The 14880-nt window shown below is 47.6% G+C and overlaps 1 protein-coding gene across 6 annotated transcripts in view; it reads right to left on the bottom strand.

Annotated features, from left to right (window-relative positions):
- TCF20 (transcription factor 20) overlaps positions 1-14880 on the bottom strand; it is a 133633-nt gene that overhangs the window by 62604 nt on the left and 56149 nt on the right. The window contains exon 1 of one of the 6 annotated variants that reach the window (XM_064155113.1): positions 13656-13696. The exons of the other annotated variants lie outside the window; for them this stretch is intronic. The gene's annotated coding sequence lies outside the window, so the exon portion shown is untranslated. Of the gene's footprint in view, positions 1-13655; positions 13697-14880 lie in introns of those variants that run through there. 6 annotated transcript variants of the gene reach the window in all.

The raw sequence follows: 14880 nt of genomic DNA, 5'->3' as shown, positions 1-14880 counted from the left end.
TCCTGACCTTCCTGTTAAAGACATTCACAACCAACCGCTTTCATACAGGAAACCATGGTTAACCAGTCCCAGACTGCAAAGGTGTATTAAAATATACATTTAAGCAAAAATGCACATTTCATCAATTCCAAAGCCTCTGAAGTATGGTTTTGAGATCAAAACCTGAACTGTATCAAAATACACACTACTCTACTACAAATGACACTAACAGATTTAAAATCAAGTGATCTGAAGAATACCAAACTTACAAGATCCAAGAACCTCCCCTAGGTATTTAAGTCTATTAACACAAAGCCCAAAAGCATTAGCTTGTCTGAGGTCATTCCCAAAGCCAGAAGCAGTAAGAAAATGCAAAACCAGAAGCAAGACTTTTTTGAAATATAAAAGTACTGCCATAATCCCACTCAGAAGGCAAAATAGTTTGCTTGCTGATTTAACCAGAGAACACAAAAATATGCATTTCATGTGCCATCAACTCACAGAAATGAAGTATTATTCTTCTCTCAAGACATTAACAAAGTTTAAGATATAGATGTCTAAACTAATAAACAGTTTTCATTTTTTCTTAAATAGGCATTCTTTCTGCAGTGTACAAATGCAGCTACCTTTTTCAGTACGCTACCTGAACCTAACGCAGACAACAGATAAAAAGTACAACTTCAAGCAACTCAAGATGAAATGAACTAATATAGTATGTAGGTTTAAGAAAACAACCTCTCCACAAACAACCAAGCACACACACCCCCATAACATTTCAGTCAAATGAAAACTCAAAAGTAACAACACTAAGAAGTGCTTATCACACACACTTGCCAGATGGACTCAGCTATGCTATATCCTTCTATAAACCTCAGAAACCAGATATGCAGTCTGGAAAAAATAGCAGTCTAGAAAAGAGGTGTGGGGGGGGGAAATCCAGCTCTTCTTTAATGGAGTTCAGCTAATATGCTACAAACCTAACCCAGAGGCTACTGCATCTCCACCATTCAGTCACTTTATTGTTCTACAAAGACTGCGTAAAGGTGAGCCAACTGCTATATGCATGCTTAGCAATCAAGAACCATGGTAAAAACCAACAGTCCAAAGAATCGCCCATAGATGGAATTAACAGATGGCAACAAGCGACACAGACATGAATAGCTTTCAAAATGCTAATCTAAACATAGATAGCACTGAAATTGATCCTCAACCCCCCTCACAGGTATCTCTCTTATTTTGTCTTTTGTTTTCAAAGTAGGAGTAAAAAAATCCTGGAATGGCACAGGAAGCAACGCTGCAATTCATCCGAACTGTCTGCCCTCTTAATGAAGCAGGGCATGCTATAGATAAGACAGTTACAGACAAGAAATACACGGTTTTGATGGTGCCAAATGTGTCCACAGTGACAACCACTTGTTGAATCATAGCTAAACATGCTCCTATTTTCAACTTAATAACAGAGTCTCATTCTCATTAGACAGCTCTGATACAGAGATTAAAATATTTAGGTTACATAACTTTCTCTTATTCCTTCCTTGAAGGTAAGAAAAAATAACTTCCAACTGTAGCTCTAAACACAATTTCCAGTAGACTAAGCAGCATTAACAGAAGACAACCTGAATCTCACACCAGCCCAAACACACAATATTACGATATTTCTGCAAATTAACACTGCCAGTAGGTTAGCCATCCAGAAAATAAACAACATTACCAACCTCAAGCACTCACAATACAGCCTGCCCATCTCCTGCAAATCGTGTATGGGATGCACCCATCTTCTCCGACATTCTTAACCATTCATGCCTTTAAAGGAAGCACTAGTCCCCACATCCCCGTAAAAACTTCACAAGTCCTGCAAAAGACCATCCTTCTGGGACAGGAAAACAGGTGGGTACCTCAGCACGGAGCAGAAGGGCCTCTTTAAACATACATAACCATACTTTTTGTTTTAAAGAGAAACAAAAACAAACTCAGGCGGAGGGATTAAACATGCCAAGAAAACTTCTCAAGAGCCTTTTCACAGGACTTCGTCGCACTGAACCCTCATCCTCCAACTCACCGATGAAACACCCCCCACATCCCCTCCCAGGCAACCTTCCGCACTACCGAGGGGGCCTCAGCCTCACCAGCACGATCTGGCGGGCCCGACCGGGAGCTCTCCCTATCCAGGCCTCTCGCACACGCCGGCACGTCCCGGCCTGGCCCGGCTCGACCCGACCGAACCCTACCCTACCCTGCCCTGCCCGAGCGCGGGTGCCCCTTACCTGAGACCCTCCCTCCCCACACCCTGGCCCCCGCCGCCGCTGCCTTCCCGGTGCCCCAGCCGCCGCGCGGGGGGCAGGCGGGGCGGGGGCGGCTCAGCAGCGCGGGCGGCGGGGCGCTGCTGCGGGCCGGGAGGGCGGCGGGGGCCCGGGGGCGTCCCGCTCCATTCTCCCCTCACACACACACACACACAGAGGAAATAACACGGGGTCAGCTGACCCCCAGCAGCCAATGGCGGCGGGGTGGGGAGCAGCGCGCGCTAGCGGGAACGGCGCGAGGCAGCGGGGCCCGGGCGGGCGGGGGAGCGGCGGAGGGAGGGAGGGGGAGCGCCGCGCGCGCGCCCGAGCCCGCGAGCGTGTGCGCCTGACTGCCTGCGCGCGCGCGGCTCCCGCGCGCGGCTCCCTCGCGCACCCCGTCCGGCCCCGCCCCGCCCCTCCCGTCCCGCCGCGCGCCGGCTTAAAGGGGCCGCGCGCCAGCGCCTCCGCGCCGGAGGGGACCGGGGAAGAGGCGACAGCGGCAAGGCGCTCCCGTGGGCTGGCGAGCGGCCGTCGCCCGGGGGGAGCTGGTTTTAAACCGGAGCAGGATAGGTTTAAGTTAGATATGCGGCAGTTCTTTGCAACTGCGCGACTGCCACTCTCCAGCCTCTTCACCCGTCTCGTCGGGTACCGAGCTCCCCGCCCGGCTGCTCTTCAGGGCGAAGGCGACGCAGCCGCCGCTGGGTGCGGGAAGTCAGCGCATCCCACCAGAGGCAAAGCAGGGCTGGGAGCAGGGCCCCCTTCCGCCTTTCTCAGGGAAAGGACTGGGGCAGTTTCCATTTCGGTCTTCCCATGAATCAATACTTGCTTCTCCACACCCCCCGAGTTATTTTAAGAATCGAATTTAATCTGTTCGGCCACTCCTCGCCGCCCAAACTCCCTGGCAGGAGGCAAGCAGCCGCTGCCAGCCCGGGACGGTTCTGGGGGAGGCTAGGAAGGCTCTTTACTGACCGGCCTGGAGCCCTGCAGCACATCCTGAGCCGGCAGTCAGGCCGCACGCCGGGACTAGGCAGGCCCCGAACCAGCGATGCCTTGGCGGAGCCGCGGGGAGCTCGGGACACAACATGGAGGCTGAGGGAAGCTCGGTTCGCGGTGCCCGGTGCGGGGTACCGGCGGTGCTCGGGCTCGTCTCCCCGCCGCAGCACGCCCGGCTGGGCCCGACAGGACAGCCCCTGCGCTTTTTTTCTTAAGAACAGGCAGCAGTCTTTGGGTTTAATTTGGGAGAGTGAGGGGGCAAGGAGCCTGGTGGAGGGGGCAACTTGAGAGCAAGAATGCAGCACCTGTCAATTCATCATCTCCTTCACTTAAGCCTGCATGCCAGCAAAGGCAGCTCTACATGACACTACAGTTTCCTCCATCTGCCACTCAGAGCATTTCACGTGAAAAGGCAGGAGGCTGGCAGCCTGAGAAGCTTTAAGTGCTGGGCAGAGAAAGCCTAAGCATCATTCACTGAGCAGATATGACAGTTTCCAATAACCACCCTGTTTACCAAGCTTTGTTCCCCAGATCTGCAAGCCTTTCTCTGAAAGCAGGCCCCTGCTTACAGCTCAGCCCAAAAAGCAAAGGACTGTTTAGGACCGTGTTGTAAGAAAAGGCAGTCGACAACTGTGCTGATGGCTCCCCACAGGTAACTCGGTCTTTGTGAAAAATAAATACAAACCACTGCATCTTGTAGCACACATTATATGTCACAAATAATTTGGAGACTGGCTGAAAACACATCCAGGTAAGACTGCAACGATGGCAATAGTCGGGGGCGGAGGGAATGGTGCAGATAACCATTAGACGTGCTCCTACCATTTGTCTTTCAAGTTAACGATTTGTGGGTGCTGGGAACTTCCAAACTGCCTGCCAGCCGATTGTGCAACGGCCAGAAAGTACCTGTCTGCTCCTCTGCTCCTCTTTGGACTCAACAGGTGATGGCTCCTTTTGGGGGCAAGCCTTCTGCTGTGATCCATGCCTTCTCTCCTCTAGATGAGATTACTGCGAAGTGCTCTGCACAGGCTAGCTGGGAATTGCAGCTGGAGCACACGGCGGCTGCCTTCCTGCGTGCTCTCCCAGCATATGCCCCTGCTCTCCTCAACGCTTGCTGCCCATTCACAAAGGCATGCAGGAGGTGGAGGTCATCGCTTCCCTCGCCTAGAGAAGAGACTCCAACAGCACATTCACTGTCACAAACCCTGAGGTTGCTCTAGTCACAAACAGCTTTAATCTTGTTGACTGCCACGGCATGCTAAGAGATTGGTTGGAGCAGCATTTCCTCTGGGGATCCAGAGCTGTGATAAAAGCTGTAGTGGGGTGGTGGAACTTGATAAGGTTTTTATAATTTGATTTTTCTATTATATGTTTTCTTATTTTGAAGCAAAATGTCAGTTGAGGTCAATCCTTTATGTAGATTTATAGGGTAAGAGTCTTTAGAGCACTCTATGTTAAGTTAGTCTTACCTTATCTACCTTAACATAAACCCCTTTTGTGTATACAAATACATGAGAACATAGTTTGTTTATATATAACCTTGTTGAAGTATTATTTTACCTAATGTCCAAAATTAATTTGCAGCATAAATAGAAAAGGTTATGTAAAATGCTCAAAAAGGCAGTACAAACCTACAAGGACAACTGACATTCACAAATCAGATATTTCTCAAAGGACCAAAAATAAGTGAATCTATATACTTAAATACCTGTACCTCTAGTCTGCTGCACAGCAGTAGCATTTCCTACCTCTGCTAATGATGGCCTATGGGTATTACATGGGAAGTAATCCTTGATATCGATACAGGCTGGAGGATGATGAGATCAAGAGCAGCCCTGCAGAAAAGGACTTAGGAGTCCTGGTGAATGAGAGGCTGGACATAAGCCAACTAAAAGCATTTGAAGCCCAGAAGGCAAATCACATCCTGCGTTGCATCAAAAGAAGCATGGCCAGCAGACAGAGAGAGGTGATTCTGCCACTCTACTCTGGTGAGACCTCACCTGGAGTACTGTGTCTGGCTATAGGACACCGAAAACAAGAGGGACATAGACCTGCTGAAGTGGGCACAGAGGAGGGCCACAAAGATCAGAGGGCTGCAGCACCTCTCTTAACAAAGACGGGCTGTGAGAATTTGGGCTGTTTGAGCCTGGAGAAAGCTCTGGGGAGACGTTATAACTACATTTCAGTATCTGAAGAGGACCTACAGAAAGGCTGGGGAGGGACTGTTTAGAAGGCCTTGTATTAACAGGACAAGGGGCAATGGTTTGAAATTGGAGCAGGGTAGATTTAGGTTGTACATAAAGAGGAAGTTCTTGATGTGCCCTGAGCAGTCTGATCTAGTTGGAGGTGTCCCTGCTGACTGCAGGAGAGTTGGACAAGACAACCATTGAGGGTCCCTTCCAATCCAATGCAATTTGTGAATATGTGAAAGCACAATAGGAGTTGCTTTTTAAAGTATGTAAAGGCTCAAAACTATACAACTGATTTAAAAAGGATCAAATGAAGTTTTTAAAAGACAAAATAAAGTTTTAAAAACTCTCATGATGTGAAGACAGGCAACTGCCACACTGTTTGTCAGCTGCTGCACTTCAGCAGGTATCCCTGGTAATACACAGAATCCAAAGTTCCCCAAACTACAGTAGTTAAATAGCATAAAAGCAGAGACACCATATCCTTTACAGCTTTTGAAGTGATGTATCAGGCTTTAACATACAACCTCACCGAGCTTAATGGAGAATTCAATTATCTCAGAAACTAATTTTTGGCTGTCTGCAGACTCTGAATGAAAAACTGCTGTCATTAGTATACCTTGTTCATATCACAGAGTTTTTCTTTGCCACGGAACATTTCACTTTCTTCCCAGAAAAAAAAAAAAGGAAGAAATTCAAGCCCCTGACCTGGGCATTCAGTGATATAACTATTTGACCACCATCAGTTACACACACAAAAATCATCATAAATAAAACATTGTCAGGACTAATGAAGAAAGCTACTCCTTTATGCTATTAGGGCTCTAATCTTGCAAACACCAGATCAGGGCAGGAATCTAATATCCATGCAAGCAGTTCTAGGTTAGGATACAGTCATCAGTATCTATACTACTGTTACACTTGCAAGTTATGAGCAAATCATCCTTCAATTCTGAGAAAAGAAAAAAAAAAAAAAGAGATTACCAAGGATTTCAGACCAGAAATGGTTATCTATCAAAATAAATCCTTAAAGGATCAATCTTTAAATCATTCCATCGAACTAAACAGGCCTGCATGTAAATTTCCAGCAAACACACTCCATCATCAAAAAGCAAGTACTATGAATTCGGCAGATGTGCTATACCACTGTCATAAGAAAGATTGAAGTCTCTGCTTTCTGTGCAAGAAAATCAGCTCAGCAGTAATTGTACAGAAGCCACTATGGTACTACCACAACAGAAACCTTCTCAATCCTACCCATGTCCTCTCAGACACCCTTCCCCCACTTCCTAATCGAAGTGCTTCTAAGAATAGAGGCACAAACAAGGCAGAGACAGGCAGGAAAATGGCCTCAAGACTTGGCATCATCCTCTGTAATGGATGGATGGGAGATTCTGGGCAACTAAGTCCCCTAAGTAGCCCTTGGGGTTAGTGCTATTGCTCCTACCAGTGTTGCTGTCACAGCACACATGAAAGCAACACTCCCTCTCCTGCATATAAACTCTGCAATGGCAGAAGTGAAAAAAAAAAAGCTTTTCTTTCTCCTCTTGTGCCTTAATGCAAGGCTTACCTTGCACATCCCTTTGTCCGCTCCCACAGATCACAGACATAAAAGGTCCTCCTGACCACAAGGGGACTGACAAATAGTCTCCTTCTGTCTTTGAGGTCACCACTTCTGATCTAGCTGTAATTCAGTAATTACTCAGTTTGCGAGGCTCTACAGAAGCATACATTAGCAGCTTGTGGGGGGCAGAAATGGAAGCATGACACTGTTCCTGACCTCAACCACCTCTCATCTCCACACACCCTCTGAGCTCACTCTGCCTAGAATGGGGAAGAACAGAAAGTAATGCAGCTTGGGGGATCAAGAAGAAATTTGCAGGCAGCATATGCTGGGAAGATTCTGAGTGCCCCAGTGTATGTCAGAAGAAAGATAATTTCTGAATGCAGCTGTTGGGGTCCTCTGAGAGATGTCTTCTTCTTTACAAAAGATTTCCTTGCTGATGAAAAGCACTGAACTAGCAGCACCAGGAGGCTGAAGTCTCCACAGAGTCAGGCATGCAGATTTCCCACAGGCGCGGCATCTGTCCCCTCCAAGTATTACCCTCATCCTAATCCTTTCCCCTGTTACACAATTTCATGTCATGCACAGGCTTACCACTGCACTTTTATGGCTTTTATCTAGAGGCACTTAGATGCTATGGGAATGGGCATTAGAGACTAGCTTGAAGATAGATAACACAAAAGATGACAGCAAGATCTGGCACCTACAGGTCACACAACCAGGGACTGAAACTTATATTCACGGTGGGACAGCTACATCTTTAAGCAAGTGTAAAGCAAAGGCAGCTAGCCTGTTTCTCTTTCTCCAAGAAAGACATCAGCATGGTTGCATTCATTAGCATTTCCTACGTCTCTTCCTATCTAGCCCCAGGATTTCCTGTACCTTCCTCCTATTTCTTTTACACTTACCTCAGATGAAGTGTTACATATGACCCTACAGAAGGGAGAAACAGTATCAGATGTCTCCCAAGGAACTGCAGCAAAGACAGAGGGCTCCCCTCTCATTAATTCACCAATATTGAACTTTCCCCCTTAAGACAGCCAAAGGATCTGTCTGCTTCCTGGGAGGTATTTTGGACGAGCAGATTCTCAGCACATTGACTGTCATAGCTTGGGTGCATCACTTGGAAGTGGCTCTCCTCCAGACACAAGAAGAATCTCTGTAAGCCACAGTCTAAGTCCCACAGCCCTCCTGCAACAGAGCAACAACTGGATTGAATGACTCTGAGACATCTCAAAGGCAGGAAAATGATAAAACAGCTGAAGTTAGGTATAATAAATCATAGAAGCAGAAAAATTATAGCACCTAAATGTAAGACCATTCTGCTCCATCTTTTAATACCGCAACACTTCTGTCCTCTCATCTGCCTGTTATAAAGAGCTGATCAGTGAAAACGAGATCTATGTACCTTAAGATCTGCTCAGCTTCTGCTCATTCCTTTTACCTCCTGGTAAAAAGCTGCTTCTAGCAGAATTAGAATTAGTTGCTGTAAAAATGATTGTGATGCTGCAGAAAAAGAACCTGAACCTAGTTAAAAAAAAACAAACAAAAACAAAACCAACAAACAACAGAAGCTGGACTTTTGAGGAAAAGCCAATTGCATTTCCATGCATATGTCCAAAGTAATACAGGTGGAAATTAAAATAGAAAGCCACACAAATACGATTCTCTTGCAAGACTGTCTCCAACAAGGCAGAAAAGGCCATCGATAAATCTTCATTATCTCAATTGCTAAACATATCTAAATAAAAGGAGAAATTCAAATATTAGAAGAATTCATCTTTTTAAATGGTCTTACATAAAACAAACTCTGCCTTGCCCAAACCTGTTTTACAGAAAAGGATTTAATTTTTTTTTCTTTGACTTCTGTTGGCCTTTCACAGAGGTTTCATTTTGCTAGTAGTTTTTTTCCCCTCTGCCTACAGGGAGGTGGGAATTTCCAGACTTAGCAAGATTAAATCCCCATGACATATAGCCCCAAATTTTAGAGGCAACTAAGATTTTGATTCTTACTCTGTTCCCTGTTGGTTTCCTCCCTGATGCATGCAATAGCTGCTTTGAATCTCAGCTGTTCCAACAGGAGTGGAAAAAAAAAGGTCCCCAAAGGAACAGCATCAGTTCTCCCAGTCACCTTGCTGCTACTGCACTCCCAGAATTCAGGCGCATGAGAAAGGGTCACAGAAGCAAGAGACCAAAGCAGAGGGTATCCAAACAGACCAAAACTAAGAGGTCTTCTACATGCATCTGTACTGCGTAGTAGTTGTCTAAGGATCCACTGAAGATAGATGTTGCATGAAATCTCATTAACTTCTTGTCACAGAAACTGACTTCTGCTTTTTCTGTCACGTACAGTGATGTTCTCCAGTCCTGATTCATCAGAGAGATTGGTTTATTAAAAAACATTTTTAAAGTTCCACCACAGCTTACTTATGTATCTCCTACTGCTAACAAAACCTGAGAATGCCCCCAACTTCAAACACAGGAGACTCGTAAAATACATTAGATGCTCGAGCCTTCTAATTGTACATTTCAAAGGATATTAATTGATGCCTCGTTTCAGTGCCCTGCATCACTCTGAAGTCACACTTAAATCTAAGTCAGGATTGGGTACAAGAAAACATATCTAGCTTATGGCTTTAAACACAAGTGAAGGAAAGAAGCACATTTTTATTCACATCACCTAACCCAAATGATGACAATGCTTTAAAAGCTATCAGATGACAGAGGTAACCATCTTGGGTTAAGAAAATCAGCATTTAACTTTGTAAATACTGGACAGACCTATCTCTAGAAAATCCAAGGCACTCAATAAAATCTTAACAACTTGCTTCTTTTTCAGGATTTGAGGGACTCTTCCAGTTACCAATTAAAGTTCAGGTTCAAACTAATGAATCCTCTGCTTGTATACTGGGGCTTTGACCATCCCTCTCGAAGAGGTTATCTTCTGCAGCAGGGAATCCTGCTGGCTCACACATTTGTCCTGAGAAGTGATTTTAGGACTGAAGGCTTCCCAATTAACTTTTCTGTAAATGTGCTCAGAGTAATTAGACCTTAACAAAATGCTGTCGGTTCTATCATGGCTCTGGAAATAAGGTAGGCAGTTATTCTTAGGACATCACCAGTGAGCACAGAAACAAGAACAGAGGCCTCAATGAGCACAATTCATGTCAACCTCCCAACAAAACGTGTCTTCACTTGTTTTATCAAGTTTTAGAAAGAGCCCAAACTCATAAGTAAGAAAAAAAGGTATCCTAACTCAGAACTGCAGCATTTGGGGGCTGGAAGCAGGGGCAGCAGTCCTCACTTGGGGTGGTTCCTCAGTAATCCTGGGTGAACCCAGGTCTAATGTTCCTTACCTCTGTGGAGAGCAAGCATTTCACCAGAAGTGAAATTTCATACTCCCAGTTCAGAGATCTACCTATGAAGGCCAAGCCTTTCCACAGCAGGGAGCACGAGGTGACAGGAGGGATGACTACTCTCCTCCTGAACTACCAATGCTTCAGACTCTTACAGTGATTCATTCCATAGGCTGAAGATCAAGGTGTTGTCTTACTCCTAATATTGATGAAAAAGGGTAGTCACCCTATTTGTAATCAGCTAGCATTAGGTTATCTTGAGAAATAGCAAGTCAGCAGCTAGCCTCAGGTGGTAAGTAGGGGGTTCCTTAACAGTCCCCTTCACTGAGATTGAACAGAAGCTTAGGGGGAAAAAAAGGAAAAAAAAGCAGTGATGGTTACAAGGAAAAGTGCATATTGTATCAGAAAGGGGGTGGGGGGCAAAGCAATTAACACTTTGAGCTTGCTCCCCTTCACCACTAACTGAAAATCCTCCTCTGATACAAACATTGCCTGCCTACAGCTTTTTGAGAGACCCTTGCACATCCTCACTGATTACTTCCACTACTCAGGGAGACAGACTGTCCTTTACCCTAAATGCTTTTATCCTCTTGATGAGGTCTCTTACCCAGCTGGATCCTGCCTCCTTCTCCCACTGCAATCTCTGAGTCTGAGAGAAGACACCTGGGGACCTTCCACTTTGCTTAGGAAAGAGATTTAATCTTTTCATATCCTAGCATGGAGCTGAAATGATGCATGCTTTCCCCCTCCCTGAACACCTATGGTTACAGTCCTGGGTGACAGATATCTCCAGCTGAAGAGAAATCAAAGGAAAGGGTTTTCTCCACTGTTTCCTGCACTTTCAGGAGTCAATTAAAAGCAGGTGTAGATAAAGAACTGAGGAAGACCCCATAGGGGACAATCCAGCTGTACCCAGACAAGATGATGAGGCTTAAAATCTCCTTTATATCTAATCTTGGCTAAACCACATCCTCGATGTCCTCTGCCCTTAGTTTTGCAGTGCATATCTTGCTCATCACCCCCTACCTGCCTGGCTCACATGTCACATCCAGTTCCACCTGGTTGCCCCCACTTCTTCTCTCCCTAGGACTAGAGGTCCCCAGAGGTCCAAAGGAGAACCTCTTGATGGGTCATTTGGCTTAACCCTCCAAGGGGGCTTCGAGGTGATTCCAAGCTTCACTTCCCAGTCAAACCTGCAAGCTGCAGACAGCACTCAGCAGAGATAATGATTTTTATCTTCAAAGCGCTTTACAAACTAACAAATGCTTACTTCCCCTCTGGAGAAGAAAGTGGGAAAAAAACCCAAAACATCACCATCATCATGATGGAGCAGAGATGCAAATAACACCGTAAGCCCTTTCATGTCTAAGCAGGGGCAGAGGAGAGCAATCCTGCTGTGCAGCAGGGCTTTGAGTTTGAGGGGGGAGGGGGAGATGTGTTGTGGTGGTTTTGACTTTTATACCGAAGACCTGGATTCAAATCTTGTTTCCACTATCTATGGACAGTACAGCAAGACAGAGGTTCTCAACCCATGGCCAGCAGGTCTGTTCCCTGAGGGCCGTGGAATAGGGGGTTTGAGATTCATGCAGCAGTATATTTTTGTCTTCCAAGAACCCTCTTGCCTGTTCAGACTGCAAAAGTGCTGCACAATTAATTATACATCTGTGCTACAAAAGATCAGCTCTATAACTGCAGGGGGTGCTATTCATCAGCCTTGAAATGCATTGGCAGAAGACAGCCAGGGTCCAGTAGTTGAAATAAGGAAATAAATAACTACAAGAGGAGGATGCGCTCTGGGTCGTTAGGAGTGAAGTGCAGCGGCGGGACCCAAGTGACCTGGGAGCAGAGAGGAGCCCAGCGCTGGAGCTGGTCGGGATGTGGCGCTTTGCCCAGGAGCTTCGCGACCCACAGCAGCGAAGAAGCCACCGGTCAGCGGGGTGAGGTGCGTAGGCAGAGCGCTGGCGGCAAGACGCCTGCCTGACACCTGCGTGCACTTTTCCTTCCTCAGCCCTCCCCTTTCGAGGAGGCAACAAAACACCACAATCCCAGCAGCAAGAGTCCAGTCCGAAGCGGCTTCACCTCAGAGGCAAATTCAGGAAGACCTCCTTTCCATCATCCCTTTCTTCTGAAGCCCCCTCCCCTCCCCTTTCCTGGAGTGGGTATTTAGCAAGTACAAATACACCACAACATTAGGCATCCTTCCACTGTCACTCTCCACTACCCTTCCTCCTCCAGACACACACACTAACACAAAATGACGGCTTCCTCAACAGACTGAATGAGCAAAGACCTCGCGCTGATCTTTAATTGTCGACGCTTTACTCTCTCACTCCAGTCATATTATATCACAAAACTCAAAGCAGCCCACCCACTGCCCCCCATCTTTGTCCAAAATCTCAACTGAACGTTAAATTTGGTACAGGGAGGGGGGAAAAAATGCTGGAGAAGGGAGGGGCAAGCTAAATCCCCCTTTTCCTCCTCCCCTTTTTTATTTTTCTTTCTTTTTTTTTTCGGTTGGTCTTTGCTGGTGCATCCACACTGCTATTGTGCGGATGGCAGTTAAAAAAAAGGGGGGGAGAGGGGCAAAAAAACCCCAACCAACTCTCCCCCTCCCAAAAAAAAAACCAAACCAACAATATGGAGACATCAAAGAAGAAATCAGATCTCACAGCCCTTGAGAATATGACCCTGAGGCCCTGCCCTTCTCCCTCTTGCTGTACCCACGCATGACGGGGAAATGGCAGGCCCCCACCCCATCCACCCCCGTGATACTCTCAACCTGCAGAGCGAGAAAAACAAACAACAACAAAAAAAAGCCCAAACCAACAAACGCATCCAACACTAAAACAAAATAAAAACCCCCAAATCATCGTCGACGAGAGATACAAGGGGAAGGCTGGGGGGGGGGAGCCACCCCCGCACATGCATAAACCCCATAACCCATTTATGTCGGTCTCGGAGCAGGAGCCAGACTGCAGCGAGCAGCCAACAGCTGGGGCCTTTGAAAAGGGACACGGCGAGCGGCTGCCCGTGGCTCCGGCTGCCCCCCCGCCGCCACACGCCGCCCCGCCGCCCTCCGGCCCAGCCCGCGCCGCCCACCCCCCACGCGTCCCTCGCCGCGGGCACCCCGGGCGGGCACGGCGGCGTCACTGGGGCGGGTGACAGGCGCAGGGCGCCGCAGACACACGGCCGCCGCCGCACGCGTGGTCGGCGAGAGCTGGCCTCTGCAGGGCAATTTTCCACTCTCAACTTTCGGCGAGAGGAGGAAGAGGGAGATAAAGCCCATTTACTGTACCTTTCTGGCATCTTTCTCAGCTTTCCCTGCTGCTTCTCCCCACCCCCTTCCGATTTATCTCAGCTACTGGTTTTATAAACCGAGAGGGTGGAGGGGGGGAAGGGGGGGGAGGGAGGGAAGAGGTGGGGGCTTTTTTTTTTTTCCTCTTCTCTCAGCCCCGTCTGCACCTTCTGCCTGAGCCCGCCGTGAAGTCACAAGGCTGAGTCTCTGACATCACAGAGAGCCCACAAACGCCGGATTGTGACTTCACTGCAGGGTAGAATAGGGAGGAATAGGAGAGGGGAGGGGAAAAGGCTCTTATTCAAACACATATCTGCAGTAGTAACAAAGGGAACTCAGGAAATGGCTGGCCAAGAAAATGGCTTTTCCTTTTTTTATATAAAACATACCCTCTTTTCTTGTTGTGGCTTTTTTGCCCCTTAATAAAGTTTGTGACCACGACAGAAACACCTTTTAAAAGCGGTCTGGGCAGAGAGACAGCAAGCGCCAGCCCAGGCGCCGTCCTCCAGCACAACTCAGGCTCCTGCAGCCCTTTTGGGACAGAGCCATTCGCCGCCGCCGCGCTGGACCCGCGGGGCTGGAGCGAGAGGAGGAGCTGGGGTGCAAATCGAGGGGCATTGGTGGCCACGGGAGAGGCTCGGGGCGGGGGGAGTGGGTTACGGAAGAGGGGGACTGCGGAGAAAGGAGCCAAACAGGAGGATGCTGCAGGTCATGCCTGGGATGTGCCACGGAGGTAGGCACTGAGAGCCACCGGGCAAGCGGTGGGGCCACCATGCGACCGAAGCTTGGTGGCAGAGGTCTGGGAGCCACGGGCTGGGCTGAGGCAAGGTTGAGCAATGGGCATCTGAGTCTTTTTTTCCCCAGCTGCAGATCCAAACCCACTTTTAAACTCTAACTGAAGTAAAAGAGGTATTAAAGGTCAGTGTTAAGGTAACAGATTTGTATGTGAGGCCTAAGTAAGGCAACAGGGTTAAAGGGTGAGGCTTTCAGTTTCCTAGCTTGTTTTTAAGTTTTAGGTGCCCTGGGGAAGGGCAGGGAGGCTGGGGTAGGTGACAGAAAGGCCAGGAGACTTTCAGGTGCTCCCAGTACAAGGCAATGCTTGGATCTTGCTCTGGGAGCAAAAGCTTGTGAAACAGACTTCTATGGTCATTTCTGAAATAAACCCTAAAAGACACAGAAAAAAACCCTAAGTAGCTATTGACTTAGACCTGGAAATTTTAAGGTT

Source organism: Pogoniulus pusillus, chromosome 15 (genome assembly GCF_015220805.1).
Source record: "Pogoniulus pusillus isolate bPogPus1 chromosome 15, bPogPus1.pri, whole genome shotgun sequence".
Classification (NCBI taxonomy): Eukaryota; Metazoa; Chordata; class Aves; order Piciformes; family Lybiidae; genus Pogoniulus; species Pogoniulus pusillus.
Note: the sequence above shows the minus strand (reverse complement) of the source record. Positions and strands in the feature narration are given on the sequence as shown.